This window comes from Orycteropus afer, unplaced genomic scaffold, assembly GCF_000298275.1.
Source record: "Orycteropus afer afer isolate SDZICR_OR568_19922 unplaced genomic scaffold, OryAfe1.0 scaffold00028, whole genome shotgun sequence".
In the NCBI taxonomy this organism is placed as follows: Eukaryota; Metazoa; Chordata; class Mammalia; order Tubulidentata; family Orycteropodidae; genus Orycteropus; species Orycteropus afer.
In genome coordinates, this window is record NW_006921615.1 from 11,835,624 (window position 1) to 11,852,319 (window position 16,696).

Here is a 16,696-nt window from a genome sequence, read left to right on the forward strand (position 1 = left end):
TATGGATATTATCCTATCACTGACAGCATTGTATTTCAGGACAGATCTTGAAACATCCTTTGTGATGATGAATGCCACGTCATTCCTTTTCAAACTGTCATTCCAGGCATAGTAGATCATATGGTTGTCTGATTCAAAATGGCCAAAACCAGTCCATTTCAGCTCACTGATGCTGAGGATATCAATCTTTATGCGTTCTATTTCCTTTTTAACAACTTCCAATTTTCCTAGATTCATACTTCATACATTCCATGTTCTGATGATTAATGGATGTCTGCTGCTGTTTCTCTTCAATTTGAGCGGTGCCACATCAGCAAAGGAAGGTCTCGAAAACTTTCTCTTATCCATATGAGTAAGGCTGGGTTTACTCAGATGTTTCAGCTCTTTCCCAGTCCTATTTTGAGAGCCTTTTAGCCTAAATGGACTATTCCTAAAGGTGCACAGTAATGTACCAAATAGTGTTTCTTTGCTATTCATAAGGTTTTCCCTGGCCAATTCTTTGAGGAGTGGACAGCCTCTTCCTTCTTCCTAGACTGTCTCAGTCTATAAGCTGAGCTGTTACCTGTGCATCAGGTGCATTTCTCTGTGTTTTAAACACCAGAGGCTCAGCCTCAAACTCACGTCTACATGTCACCACAGTACAACAAACCAACAGACAAGTTTGTTTTGCTGTTGGAGACCTCTCGTATCACCCCCACCTAGGTCCCTGTGGCTGACTGCTCCTCTGTCTGGCTTCCTGGCTTTTAATCCCCTTTATCCTGCTCTTCTGGCCTGCTTCTTTGGGCATCCCTGAGTTGTCTCTCCTCATCTGTAACCCTGGGGCTGACTGCTCTTCTGTCTGGGTTCCTGGCTTTTATCCCCTTTCTCCTGCTTTCCTGTCCTACTGCTTTGGGCTGGCCTGAGTTTCCTCTCCTCACCTAATTCCTTTGGCTGATTGCTCTTCTCTCTGGCTTTCTGGCTTTTAATCCCCTTTCTCCTGCTCTTCCAGCCTTCTTCTTTGGGCATCCATGAGTTGTCTCTCCTCACCTGTAACCCTGGGGCTGACTGCTCTTCTGTCCAGGTTCCTGGCTTTTATCCCCTTTCACCAGTAATAACCAATATATTTTGATTTCATATTTGGTCAATTTCAGACTGCAGATGTTGGTAAAAATCTTCAATTAACTCATCTTTGGCTTTGATGGTTGGTGCATAAATTTGAATGATAATAGTTTTAACTGGTTGTCCTTGTAGGCTTATGGATATTATCCTATCACTGACAGCCTTGTACTTCAGGATAGATCTTGAAATATTCTTTGTGACAATGAATGCCACAATGTTCCTTTTTAATTTGTCAATCCCGGCATAGTAGACCATGAGATTGTCGGATTCAAAATGGTCAAAACCAGTCCATTTCAGCTTACTAATGCCTAAAATATTAATCTTTATGTATTCCATTTCATTTTGACAACTTCCAATTTTCCTAGATTCATACTTCATACATTCCATGTTCTGATTATTAATGGAAGTTTGCAGTCTTTCCTTCCCATTTTGAATCATGCCACATCAGCCAATGGAGGTCTTGAAAGCTTTACTCCATCTATGTCATTAATGTTGACTCTACTTTGAGGAGGCAGCTCTTCCCCAGGTGTATTTTGAGTGCCTTCTGACCTGAGGGGCTTATCTTCCACCACTTGTCTGTCAATCTGTCATACTGTGGTGGCTTGTGTGTTGCTGTGAGGCTATGCCACTGGTATTTCAAATACCAGCAGGGTCACTCACTGTTTTGGTTACCTAGTGCTGCTCTAACAGGAAATACCACAAATGGGTGGCTTTAACAAACAGGAGGTTATTCACTTACAGTTTTGGAGGTTAGAAGTCCAAGTTCAAAGTGCCAAGCTCCAGCAGCTGGGTAAAAGTCACTTGACCCTGGGATTTAGCTCTGGCTATTGCTCCTGACCCACTGTAGCTAGAGGTATCTCTTCACTCAGATAGCTGCTGGCTGCTGAGACTAACAAGCCCAAAGCAGACAAATTATATGTCCCAATATCACCAAACAAAATGCAAGGCAGGCCACTAGTTCACATCCAGTGACAGTCCCAAGATCAGCAAGAAACATGACGGGCTGCTAAATAAAGACTTGGCTACATGCAGGGTCCAAGTGTGCCCAAAACGAGACATCTTTCTCAAAGTTGCCTGTTATATACTGGAAGCAGACCACATCCCTAAAGCAACTACTCAGCTATTCCAGTAGATTCCACCATGGAGTTGATTACCAGTCTCATCATAGGGAATAACTACACCCAGCTGCCCAAACACTCAAAACAAGGCCCAGTCAAGTGGCACATAACCTTAACTACCACATGCATGGTGGACAGGTTTCAGGGCAGCTTCCAGACTAAGACAGACTTGGAAGAAGGGAGGGGGTATGCACTTCTCAAAGAATTTACCAGTGAAAACCTTATGAATACCAGTGAAACACTGTCTGATATAATTCCGGAAGAAGCCTCACCTGAGGTACAACAGAACAAAACACTGCCTGGTCCTACACCATTCTCACAACTGTTGCTATGGTCAACCTCATTGTTAGAGCCATTGTGTCAATCCATCCCATAGAAGATGTTCTTCTTTTTCACTGACCTATTTTACCAAGCATGATGTCCTTCTCCAGAGACTGGTCCTTCCTCATAATATGCCCAAAGTAGGTAAGATAAAATCTAACCATCCTCCCTTCTAAGAAGCATTCTGGCTGTAATTCCTCTAAGACAGACTTGTTCATTTTTCTGGAAATTCATGGTATATTCAGTATTCTTCACCAACACCTTCATTCAAGTGCAGAAATTATTCTTCAATCTTCCTTATTCATTGTTTAGCTTTCACATGCATATGAGGTGATTGAAAATACCAAGGCCTGGGTCAGGCTCACCTTCATCCTCTAAGTGGTATCTCTTTTGCAGCAGATTTGTCCAGAGCAATAAGTTGTTTGATTTTTTTTTCCCTTTTTTTGCCCCCCTTCTTCATCTGCATCTGATGAATCTTCAATATGGCCATGCTTTGGCCATCCTGGTCTCTTCTCTTGCCTCAGTCATTGACATCACTCCTTTACCTCTATTTCCAATCAGTGCTCAATCGAATTCTTAATCTTCTCATTTGATGTTCAGAATTCTAGAACTATTATTTGTAACTGTTTCACTCTGGTTTTCTGGGTCTCTGTTGTAGAGGGAGTGAGTGGAGTGTGTTAGCAGTACACCATCTTTTCTCCACCTCCATTATTTTATTCCTTGACTGTGGCTTCCCTGGGGGTTATTTGCAGATCTAAGTAAAGTGAAATTATTGACAACATCCTTCTTTTCTTTGTTTGTTATGATACTGTTTATTGGTCCAGTAGTGAGGTTTTTGTTTTCATTATGTTGAGGTGTAATCCTCAACTGAATACTGAAGACTGAAGTCTTTTATCTTCATCAGTAAATGCTTTAACTCCTCTTCCTTTTCAGCAAACAAAGTTGTATCATTGCATCCATTTGTTGAAACATCTCAATGGGTATCTTGTCAATTCCTGGAGCCTTGTTTTTTGACAATTCCTTCAGTGCAGCTTGAACTTCTTCCTTTAATACCATCAGTTCCTTGTCATATGCCACCTCCTGAAATGGATGACTATCAACCAATTGGTCATTGGTGTCTGATGTATCAAAACTATTCTTGAGATGGTCTCTAAATTAAGGTGGGATATAGTCAAAGTTATCCTTTGGCTGTTGCAGAATTTTTAAAATTTTCTTTACTTTCAACTTGACCTTGAAAATGGACAGGTGGTGTTCTATTCCACAATCAGTCCCTGTCTTTGTTCTAAGTGATGATATTGAGCCTCTCCATTGTCTCCACAGATGTAGTCAATATGATTCCTGTGTATTGCATCTGGCAAAGTCCACAGCTACCATTTACATTGCTGAAAAAAAGGTATTTCCAATGAATAGGTCATAGGTCTGTCGAAATTCTATCATGCAATTTTGGCATTGTTTCTATCACCAAGGCCATATTTTCCTACTACTGATCCTTCTTCTTTGTTTCCAACTTTTGCATTCCAATCACCAGTAATAAACAATACCATAGTAGAACAGTACCATAGTAGAACAATATCACAGTAAATTAGAGAAGGGAGAAAATGGAACCTTGGAGATTCATATTAAGATTCATAATAAGACCCATACTGTTAGATACTGAAGTCCTAAATCTAGGCACTGACTGGAAGAAATGGAGGACATTGGAAACATTTTAGAGGTTGAACTGATGGACTTTGTTGATAACCAAGGGAGAGAAAAGGGTCAAATATGATACAAGATAAAACTATTGAGAGATATTAAGTATTGTTTTGGTTACCTCCGCGCTGCTCTAACAGAAAATACCAAAAATGGAATGGCTTGAACAAACAGGAGTTTATTCTCTTACAGTTTGGAGGCTTTAAGTCCAAGTTCAAAGTGCCAGGCTCTAGGGGTTGGGTAAAAGTCCACCAACCTGGGGCTTCACAGCTCTGCCTTCTGCTCTCAGCCCACTGAAGTTAGAGGCTTTTCTTCACTCAGACAGCTGGCAGCTGCTGATACTTACAAGCCCAAGGTCATAAGTAAAAAGGTACAGCCCCAGTATTACCAAACCATACAGCAGGCCATTAATTCAAGTCCACTGAAAGTCCCAAGGTCGGCAAAGCATGGCAGGCTGGTGAACAATGACAAAGCTACATGCAGGGTTCAAGCATGCCATAAACTAGAGACCATTCCCCAAGGCTTCTCCTTGTATATAGGAAGCATACCACATTCCTAAGGCAGCTAGCTACTCAGCTGCTCACAGTAGATTTCACCATGGAGTTGATTACCAGTTTCATCTTGGGGAATACTACATCCAGCTGCCAAGCCACTCAAACAGACCCAGCCAAGTTGACACACATAATTAACTACTACAAGTATTTAATGATTTAATGAGGAGGATTTTTCTTGATATGTTGAGTTTGAATGCCCTCTTGACCTTCAGACTACAATTCCATTAGTACATTAGTTTCCTAATGTGCTCAAACATAGCAATGTCTGTGAAGATGATGAAGGGATGCCATAACAAAATAGCACAAAATGGGAATGCGTAGCTTATAAGAACAAAAATTCATTGCCCCACAGTTCTGGAGAATATCAGTCCAGAATCCGGGTGTTGACCATGTTGATATCTTCTGAGGTTTCCGGGGAAGAATTTGTCCAAATCCTCTCTTTCAGTCCCTGGTGGTTCCTGGCAATCTTTGTTGTTGCTTGGTTAAAACTCTTTCCTGCAACCTCTGCCTCCATTGTCATGTTTTGTGTTTCTTGGAGATGTTCTCTGTGTCTCTTCTTCTCTTTTATAAGGATACCATTTATACTGTAGTTAAACCATCCTACAAGGAGCTCTGGTAGCATAGTGCCTAAAGTGCTTGACTGCTAACCAGAAGGCTGGCAGTTCAATCCCACCAGCCACTCATTGGAAGGAAGATTGGACAATCTACTTTTGTAGTGATACTGCCTCGGAAACACAAGGAGGGGTCGCTATGAGTTGGGTCTGACTTGACAGCACATAACAACAACAAACAACAAACTCACATACAACCTCATGTTAATTTAACTGATAACATCTTCAAAGGCTCTATTTTCAAACAAGGTCACATTCACAGGTACTTGGAGTTAGGACTTAAACTTAGAGAATAATATCAATCTATAACAAGTGGTAGAAGTTACAGGAAGTAATTAAGTTTTAGGATTTTACTTAACAAACTTAATTTACAAACTCAAGTCCCTACCTGTATTTTTTTTTTCCATCATAATGTGTTTCATTCACTCTAAGACATATTTTTACATTTTGAAAGCTCTGAAACCTAAATGTATCTTACATTCTATGGAATCTTACAATTGTAACTGTCCATAAAATAATGATTAACTTACAGCTAATAATATCCTGCATTTGTTGAAACATACCATATACTTTTATTTATTTACTTTATTCACTATGATGTAAACTCTAGGTTTGTTTTTCTTTCATTTTGTTCAGTTCTATATCCCTAGTGTCAAGAACAGTGCTTAGTATATAGTAGGTGCTCAATAAATATCTGTTGAATGAACATGTGACTCAGACTATTTGTGACAGTTGAAAATGGAAAAGTGCATGGCTTTGCCAAAGGAAAGATTAAATACATGTAAGAGAATGGCATGAACCAAGTGCAGATACATTTTGACAAAGTCCAGGAATTTGGAAACATAAAGAGCTGTGTATGTGGTGAAGATCTATATGGAATACTTCTGCAAGAAGAAGCCCTACATCTCAGAAATGAGTAAGAGGGGCAGGCACTTAAGCAAGGAGTGTGATACATAACATGCTTCAGTCATTTGCAATTCTTTGTAAAAGCTCTAAAAAGTTTAGAAATTTTTTTTTTCCATTATTTAAAGTGATGTATGAAACATTTTAGCTTATACTTAAAACAAAGAACTTATCCTAATTGCAGATTTGTACAAATTAGGATAGGAATTTTATTTAAATCTGTTTAATACCCAATTGAAAGCAATTAAATCACTCAAAAGTTAATACTTGTGAGAAACATGAGAGCACTACTCAGATAATTTAAAGTTTCTCTCAAAGAAAAATAACTGACGTATTTTGTGTTACTTCAGAGGATGCATTTTAAACCAGCATTTACATGAGGGGATATTTTTCATTCATAATAAGAAGGAATTTTCTAATAACTAGAATTAGTTATCATTGGCAAGGGCTGACTAAAAAGTTATGGAATGTTTAAGTCAAAGTTAAAGAGTGACTTTTAAAAGATGTTATAGGGCTCCCTCTCTTCAACATCAACTCATGTTTCTGTACCTCAAATTAGTTGATATAGGATGGTAAACAGAGGAAGAATGTCATCATAATACAGAAGTTTAATTAGTTCATGTGAGATTTTTCCCTGTGTTCATGTTTTTGCCTCCAAGTGGTGAGGAGTACAATGACATGAGGAACATACCAGCCACAGAGAAGTAAAAATGTTGGGCACATTGTTCCTTCAAGTCTTGGTCTTCCCTGTAGTTATGTTTGGTCTCCTGCTCTTTTTTTGAAGAGCTTACTTCACAGTTTTCCCAATCTTTGTGCATTTCCTATCCTGTGTCAAAAACTTAGCAGTTCCAATCTCTCTTAGGTTTTATGTATTCTGTCTCAAACTCTGTTTTTCCAAGCACTATTTTAATGTGTGCTTTTGCAGAACACAAGGCTGTTAAGAAATACATATATCACATTATAATAAAGGATATGAAACTTGGGAGATAGACCCTAAAGTTCCCTCAAACTTAGAGATTCCATGATTAAATGAGTTTCCCTATCAAGGCTGAAGGAATATCAATCATTAATTTGTGAAGATCAAATAAATCAGGGATGATAAGTCTTAACTGCTTTAATAAACTAAAATTTTAGAGGATGCATTTTAAACCAGCACTTACATGAGGGGATTTATATTTAAGCTAAGCTTAAATTAAATTTAAATTTGAAAAATATTAATTAAGGCCATTTATAAGTAAAAACTATCAGCTTTCTTTAAAAACAAACTTTACCAAACAGGCTAGACTTATATGAATGATTTTATGGCCTTCTGACAGCTGTTAGTCCTTCTGGAAAAGGTCTCAAATGTGTAGATTGCCCTATAAGACAGTAAGAATATTACCAGTAATTCCTTAAGGATGTTAAATTTATGATTTTATGATTTTACTAAGGGAGTTCTGTGGGAGAGAAACACATACTTCAACAATAAGAATCGGTGTTTTGAAGAACTTCGGGGTTTGTTTCAATACTGACCCACTTTAAGTCCTTTTAATAATGTACTATGAATAAATTCATCAGTATGAAGATTTGTCTTTCACCTCTAATATTGCTATTATGAGAAAAACAACAACAAAAATGACTATAATAAATTGAAAGTCAAATTTTCCAGATTAACATTCAGGTGTTACTTTACTAATAGAATATAAGTCACTTTGTTCTGTTAGTCATAGACTTAGGACCATTTTTCATCTGGTAATACAGCAAATGATGAAATTCTATAGCACTAAATGACGTCCTTATAGCCTGGAAGAATTACCAGTATTTCTCTAGGACCTGCTTGTTTTGCTATCTTAGAATAACATAGTTTCCTGATTTCTTCTAACAGTCTTTAGAAGTATTTTATTATATTGCCTGTCTGATGGGAAATACTTACATTGGACAATGTGGTAGTTATGTTTCTGTGTCAACTTGGCTGTGCCTGGTTGAGTGGCTGGGCAGCTGGTGATAGTTATTCCCCATGATGAGACTGGCAATCAACTCCATGTGGGATCTACCACAAGCAGCTGAGTAGCTGCTTTTGGGATGTGGTCTGCTTCCTGTATATAAGGAGAAGCTTTGAGAATGGTCTCTAGCCTATGGCATGCTTTGACCCTGCATGTTGCCATGTTCAGCATCTTGCTATGCTCTGCCGGCCTTGGGACTTACAATGGACTTAAGTTAAAGACCTGCTGTGTGGTTTTGTAATATCAGGACTGTGCCTTTTTACTTGTCAATCTTGGGGCTTCTCAGCCTCAGCAGCCAGCAGATGTCTGAGTGAAGAAAAGCCTCTAGCTCCAGTGGGCCAGAAGCAAGAGGCAGAGCTGGACCCCAAGGCTGAGGGGCTTTCACTCAGCCCCTAGAGCCTAGCACTTTGAACTTGGACTTAAAGCCTCAAAACTGTAAGAGAATAAATTCCTGTTTGTTAAGGCCATCCCATTTTTGGCATAATTCTTGTCAGAGTGGCACTAGGTAACCAGAACAGAATTTGATACCAGGAGTGGAGTACTGTTCTGACAGATACCTAAAATGTGCAAACAGGAGTGGAGTGTGTCCTTGACCTGAGACCTTGGCAGAGAAACCCTGGCATATGGCATAACAGACGGCAGGAGCAGAGCAAGAGACCAGCATGAGAGACGGCAGGAGCAGAGCCCAGAGAACTGACATGAGACAGTGACAGCCTTATCAGCCCACAGAGGAGAAAACTTGATGCCTTTGGTTAGGCGGCTTTCTGGTGGAGTGGGTTGCCTTCAGGCATTAATTGGTAGAAGAGACCGGCTTGAAATGGAGTAGTAGGTTGGCCAGCCCTTGGAGCAAGAAAGCTAAATGTCCTTTGGGGCAAGAAGATTCCTGGCAGAGTGGGTTGCCCTCGGGCATTAATCGGCAGAAGTCTAGACCAAGAAAACAGAAGCAGAGCTACATCAGTCTGAAAGGGTAGGACCATGGCCTTTGAGGGTGGAATGATCACAGCTCCCTAGGTTTCAAAGAACCAGGCCTTCACCAACTTGGTTCTAGAGTGTGGGGCTGCTCGTTCATGTGAGCCAGTGGGATGGAGCCATAGCTGCTGCTGAGAGTGAGGTGCGGGGCTGCCATGCCCAAGTGGGAGAGAAACAGGGTCCCGCCAGCCAAGGGGGTAAGGTCACCATTTAGAGGAACTAGGGAACTGGAGTCACCCAGTCGAGATCTGTACAGATGTCAAGTTGACAAGGGGTGGAATTGTGATAGTTATGTTTGTGTGTCAACTTGGCTGGGCCTGGTTGAGTGGCTGGGCAGCTGGAATAGTTATTCCCCATTATGAGACTGGCAACCAACTCCATGTGAGTAACTGCCTTTGGGATGTGGTCTCCTTCCTGTATATAAGAAGAAGCCTTGGGAATGGTCTCTAGCCTATGGCATGCTTGGACCCTGCATGTAGCCTTGTCATTGCTCACAGCCTGCTATGCTCTGCCAACCTTGTGACTTACAATGGACTGTTAAGTTAATGGCCTGCCATGTGGTTTGGTAACATCAGTACTATGCCTTTTTACTTGTCAACCTTGGGGCTTCTCAGCCTCAGCAGTCAGCATCTATCTGAGTGAAGAAATGCCTCTAGCTCCAGTGGGACTGGAGCAAGAGTCAGAGCTGGACCCCAAGGTTGAGGGGCTTTCACTCAGCTCCTAGAACTTTGCACTTTGAACTTGGACTTAACGCCTTAAAACTGTAAGCAAATAAACTCCTGTTTGTTAAGGCCATCCTATTTGTGGTATAATTCTTGTCAGAGAGGCACTAGTAACCAGAATACAAAGGATTACAAAAATTAATTTAACAAATGTAGTAAAATGTTAAAATCTACTTGTTTATCAGTAATATGAAAGAACCAATGTGATAGATATCAGTTACCAAAATGAGTAAAATATAATCATTTATCAGATCAAAGATATGCAGGGTGATTAGAGATTGAAAAGAGGAGACAAGAAAGCAGGTTTACAAGTCACAAGCACTTTCTTTCCATGGGGAATGAGCTGACCTCTTCAATTTAGAGAAAATAGGCACATAACAGCAACAACAACAACATCTTTACAAAGAAGACGCCTTATCTTTCCCCCAGGAAGCAGAGGTGGGTCCAAACCACCGATCTTTTAGTTTGCAGTCAAATGCCTTAACCATTAAGTCCTTTGAAATACTCGCTGAGCGGTAAAGGAATTTTAGCAGCAGAATCCTGTGTGGAGAGATCTCTAGAGAACCTGAGTAGATTGCCTAGGAACAGAAAGTCTTCTCTGTGAGAATTACACACTAAAGAAACTTGTGGCACAAATCTCTGAAAAAACCCAGAGTACACACAACAGAAAACTGCTCCAGGATCTTAGAACAGAAAGCCACATAGTCAAGTAACAACAGTGTTTTCTTCTTATCTTTCTTTCTCCTCTGTCTTCTTATCTTTCTTGAAATCTCCTCTGTCTGGCCCTAGCCAAAGGCTAAGAGTACCTATGTTTTTGGGGAGGTGGTTGTCCCAGAAAGAGACTAGGCCAAAGCCTATTACACCCCACATCTCAAATGCAGGCAGCCACTACTGCTGCCTCAGATGGAGGGACCAGGTCACCTTTAACATCTATGGAGACACAGTCATGAATTGAGGCCTGTACGTTAAAAGTCTGAGTATTTAAGTTACACAGTTAACTGTGAAACAAAAAGTGTTCTACTGTTGTACATTGACAAATCCTTCATAAAGACAATATAGAAAAAGAAATGTATAAATGTATCATTTTATATACCTGGAAGTTGGCACAATCTCAAAGATGACAATTAATGGCCTGTGTCCATAACTGAATAGTCAGATGCTGGGTTAGCAATGTTTGTATAACTGATAAAAAAAATACATACATTTTACAGATTATCATATATTTTCCATATAATACATTTTTGTTGACTTTATTTAAACAAAATCACTAATCATTTTATCATATTAAAGATTTTTCACATAAAGTGATCTATTGACAGACTGATGCCAAATTAGACAACTCCTGTTGCTACTGTAGTTCTAAGATAGATTTCTTTTTTATTGATATTTCAATTCAGGAAATTATACTTTAATGAGGTTAATAAAATTCTTAAAGCAATATTTATATGGATATTAAATTATGACTATTATGTTTATATTTATTATATAAATTAATATTATGTTTATTATAAAAAGCCTAATGAAATCAATTATCATTATAATGTAAAATAGCATTAAACAGTGTAAATATTTAATATATTACATAAATTTTCAGTTTTTATTCTCTTTTAAAGAGATTTTTATTTTTTTTATTCTCCCTTTAAGTGCATGTTTGCAATATTATTAAGTGTTAGTATAATATTTCACACACATAGGTCTAGCTATCAAGAGATTTAAGATTTATGAATTATTTAATATTACAAAACATTCATTTATCACCATGTACAACTGTTAAAAATACCATTTTAATTCATTTGCACTTCCAGAATCATCAGTTGCAACATAAGGAAAGTCAAGAAGATGGACAGTTGGCACTGGTAGAAAGTAACACCTTGTATTATAAACAACTATCCACTCCTCAGAAGGAAGGTTGGGCAATCTACTTCTGTAGTGATACTGCCTTGGAAACCCAAAGAGGGGTTGCTATGAGTCGGGTCTGACTCGATGGCACATAACAACAACATTACATTACTGCAATCTTGAGAGGAAGAATCTGACAAGATACGCGATTTTATTTTAACTTACTGAGAATTAAGAGGTTAAGCAGATGGCCTACAATCCACTTAGTGTGTGTGGATCAACAGAGGCACAACCCCAAATTGCCGTGGCATTCAGATAGTTTCCTTTTTTTCAAGAACACAGGACAAAAGAGTTGAAAAATGCTTCATCAGGGTGTGGATGACATAAATCATGAGAGAGAATGTTTAGGGTTGTGTCTTGGGCTGTGTCAGCACTAAGCATCAGATTCCAAGTGACATAGGCCCGACATATTCTTTAATAAATGTACTGGTTAGTATGTTCTCTTGATACATAGACATGGGACTCAGGTCTGGGGTCTCTTTTATCTGGGTCTAAGGGTGGTATTGGGAGCTCTGGAAGCATAGTGGCTAAGGCACTTGACTGCTAACCAGAAGGCTGGCGGTTCAAACCCACCAGCCACTCCCCAGAAGGAAGATGGGGCAATCTACTTCCATAGTGATAGTGCCTTGGAAACCCAAGAAGAGGTCACTATGAGTCGGGTCTGACTCGACGGCACATAACAACAACAACAATGGTGGTATTACAGGAGAAAGAGAAGTCTTAACTTTGAATGAAGATTGAAATAGTATTAATGCCTTGATTGGTTTTATTCTAATTAACAGATCAGATGAAACCATATTTTATGACTTATTATCGTTACACTGCAGTTAGTGGTGGTTGCCATCAACTATAGGCTCGAACTGCCATCATTATGGTAGTAGTCTCTCACTTAACCATTTGCATTATCCTGGAAATTCTTTATTTAAAAGTCAGCAGAAGAAATAAGGATGCTGCCAAATTTTGCATTTAGAGTCAAAGGAAGTTGTTGCTACAGACTAAATTTAAATGGGGTAGTGGGATATAAAGATAATAAAATTATATTATCTAAGATCCAAGATAGTGATAGATAAATAGATAATTGCTTTGAAAACACTCTGCTTTGAGAGTGCTTAAAATCAATGCCACATTCAACAAGTCCATGTATTACTGACAGAGTACTGTGGGAATTATCTTTACATTTTGTGTTTTATATATATACATATATAGGAGTTCTGGTAGCATAGTGGCTAAGACACTTGACTGCTAACTAGAAGGCTGGCAGTTCAAACCCACCAGCAACTCCTTGGAAGGAAGATGGGGCAATCTACTTCCATAGTGATACTGCCTTGGAAACCCAAGGACGGGTTGCTATGAGTCAGATCCGACTCAATGGCACATAACAACAACATATACATACATATATCTATGGAAGTAGATCACCCAATCTTCCTCGGAAGGAAGATTGTGCGAGCTACTTGAATCATTATTAATCATATACCACTCGGAAACCAAAGGAGGGGTCACTATGAGTCAGAGCCGACTGGAGGGCAGTGAGCTTTATTTATTTATTTTTTGTTTTATATATATAATTGGCCAGCTTATTTTGAATAATTTAGTTATATGTATCAGATCTTCATCTTAGAGAAACAGCTTGCTGAGCCTGCCAGCTATCTTGTGGTCTAATATCAGTTAACTGCTTTTGCAAAATTAATACATAAACACAATCTGAGCTTCATATATATACACTGAGCTACGTACCTGATGTTGTTCTAGGAGCTTTGGGTATATCCATGAGTAAAACAAAGACCCTGTGTTCATGGAGCTTATATTCTAGTAAAAAGAAACTAAACTGAAGAAGATGTTTTAAAATTAATCATTATTTTTTTCAGTATACATTCCCATGTCTCACCAGCTTTTGGGCATGAAAGATACCATGTTACTATTAAAATTATAATTTCACAAATGTGAAATCTTTGATTCAGTGTTTTAACGCTCCTTCTTTTGATGTACTGTATATTTATTTATTCCTGAAAATTCCTGGAGTTGTCTTTCAGAATTTCACAAACAGAAGATCTCATATTCTTCCATGGTGAAAGAACAATTAAACAACTTACATGAGGGTAAGATGGCACAATAGACAGACACACTACACAGACCCTCTTCAACAAAGAAAAGAGGAACCAATTAACACTGACACAGAAGATAAGCCTAGAACTCTGAGCTCTGAAAGGAAGGATACAGAAGTGGAAGAAACTTCAACTAGTAGAAGAACCTGCATGAAAACACACGAAAAAGGAGACATACAGAGCTGTAGACTGTCAGTGGTCCTGATGGTTCAGACAGCTTGGATATTGCCAAGTGGGGTTAAAACCTAAGAATTAACTTAAAAGTCAGCCCTGCTAGCCAGGAGCTGCACAGAGGATTACTCTGGTGCTGGTGAATAAAAGGGGAAACAGCGAAGAGGGAGACCGGCTGAACTGTGGACTTTTGGCTGTCCAGAGGGTACAGCCATTTGAATGCTTATAAGCAGTTAAAACATTTTGGTTAACTAAAGAAACAACATTCTCTCAGATTTCAGGGACCTAACAACAGGCTCCACTGGCCAGGGACAGAAGGACATACTGGACACTGAGGACTAGAAAGGTGCAACATTCCACTTGTTACTCTGATACCCCACACCATTTTGGTGAATGGAGTTGTGTCCATACCTCACTTCCACTCACCTTCTGGGCTGGCAGAAATACCATTAGAGTTTGTGTGCTCTAATGGAGCCTAGATGACCTGCCTGCCCAGCCCAGATTTTTTTTAGTTTGTTTGTCGTTGTCTTATTTTAAATTATTATTTTTTTCATCTGTTTTATTATTATTCTTTCTTCTTCCCTTCCCAGGTTCCAATTTTCAGCTTTTTCTCTCTTTCCTTTTCCTGGTTCTTATATTTTTCTTTCTTGTGGTTCTCCTCATTCCTGTTTTTCTTTTTGCATTTTCCCATTTTTTTCTTCATTATTCTCCCTACTTACATCTTTTCTCTTATTCCCACCACTGCAAATGTTGTGGATTTTTTCCCCTTGTTCTATTCATATTCCTTTGGGTTTTTAAAAGTATTTCTTTAAATATTTTTTCTCTTTTCTTTTCTTTCCTTTTTTCTCTTTTTCGTGATTGTTTGTGCATGTTTCTGTGTGTGTTTTTTCCTCCTCTTGCTTTTGCTTTTTTGATGGTTTTTCGATTGCTGTTTTTCTGAGTGGGAGACAACAACCATGCCCATACAACCCAAATACACCCGTATTTCCTGCAGCTCTACTTTCTGAGTGAGAGACACCACTTCCTTCTGTACAAACTGGCCAACGATACACAAGACCAATAAAAGCCTGAGTCACCCTTAACTGCTCTTCACAAACAGTTAACAGAGATCTGTGCAATAACTCTCATTCTTTGCTACATCCACTAAGAGACTGGTGGTTAATGCACAAGTGCTGCCAACTTGTGAACAGAGCACAGTACCCTTCTTAATTGCATACATCCCCCCCCTCAAAAAAAAAAAAAAAAAAAAAATCTTGGGCGAATCACTCCAACATACAATCACCAACTAAATATGAATACAACAAAGTCACAATGTCTCAGAGACAACTGACCATCACAGTCTACACAAAGATGCAAGATAAAGTAATAGAAACAAGGGAACAGGATACAGACGCAGAACACACCCCTGAGGAAGAAGCAGCACTGGAACTGCCTGATAAGGAATTCAAAATAAGTATATTTAGGTACTGTTCTGGTTACCTAGTGCCGCTCTGACAGGGATACACCATAAATGTGGACAGCTTGAAGAAACAGTTTATTCTTTTAGAGTTTGGAGGCTTTAAGTCCACGTTCCATTTGCCAGGCTCTAGGGGCTGGGTGAAAGCCCTTCAACCTTGGGCTTCAGTTCTGCCTCCTGCTCTTGGCCCACTGGAGCTAGAGGCTTTTCTTCACTCAAACAGCTGCTGGTTGCTGAGGTTGTTGAACCCAAGGTTGACAAGTAAAAAGGCACAGTCCCAATGTTACCAAACCACATAACAGGCCATTAATTCAAGTCCATTGAAAGTACCAAGCATGGCAGGCTGCTGAAAAATGACACAGCTACATGCAGGGTTCAAGTATGTCATAAACTAGAGACCATTCCCAAACCTGTTTCTCACATACAGGAAGCAGACTACATATACAAAGCAGCTACTCAGCTGCTTCAATAGATACCACCATGGAGTTAATTATGAATCTCATGTGAAATAACTATATTCACCTAACCAGCCACTCAACCAGGCCCAGCCAAGTTGACACACAAACAATGAAACAGAAAATAGAAAGATAATAGAAAAAATCAACGAGACTAGAAGGTGATTTTTTGACAGATTAATAAAATTGACAAACCACTGGCAAATTTATCAAAGGAAAAGAGGGAGAGAATATAAATAACATGAATAAGAAAGAAGTGGGTGGTACCACAAAAGAACGAACTGAAATAAAAAGGATAGTGTCAGGGTACTATGAAGAACTGTACTCCAACAAATTTGAAAATCTGGAAGAAATGGACAGATTTCTTGAAACACTCTATTTACCTAAGCTAACAAAAACTGTGGTGAAAAAGTTGAACAGACCCAAACAAAAGAAGAAAATAAACAGGTCATAAAAAAAAATTACCAACAAAACAAAATCCTGGCCCAGATGGTTTCACCAAAGAATTATAATAAATGTTCAGAGAAGAACTGACACCATTCCTACTCAAATTATTCCAGAACACAGAAAATGATGATCCTCCCAAATTCCTTTTATGAAACAAGCATGACCTTGATACCAAAACCAGGCAAAGACATCA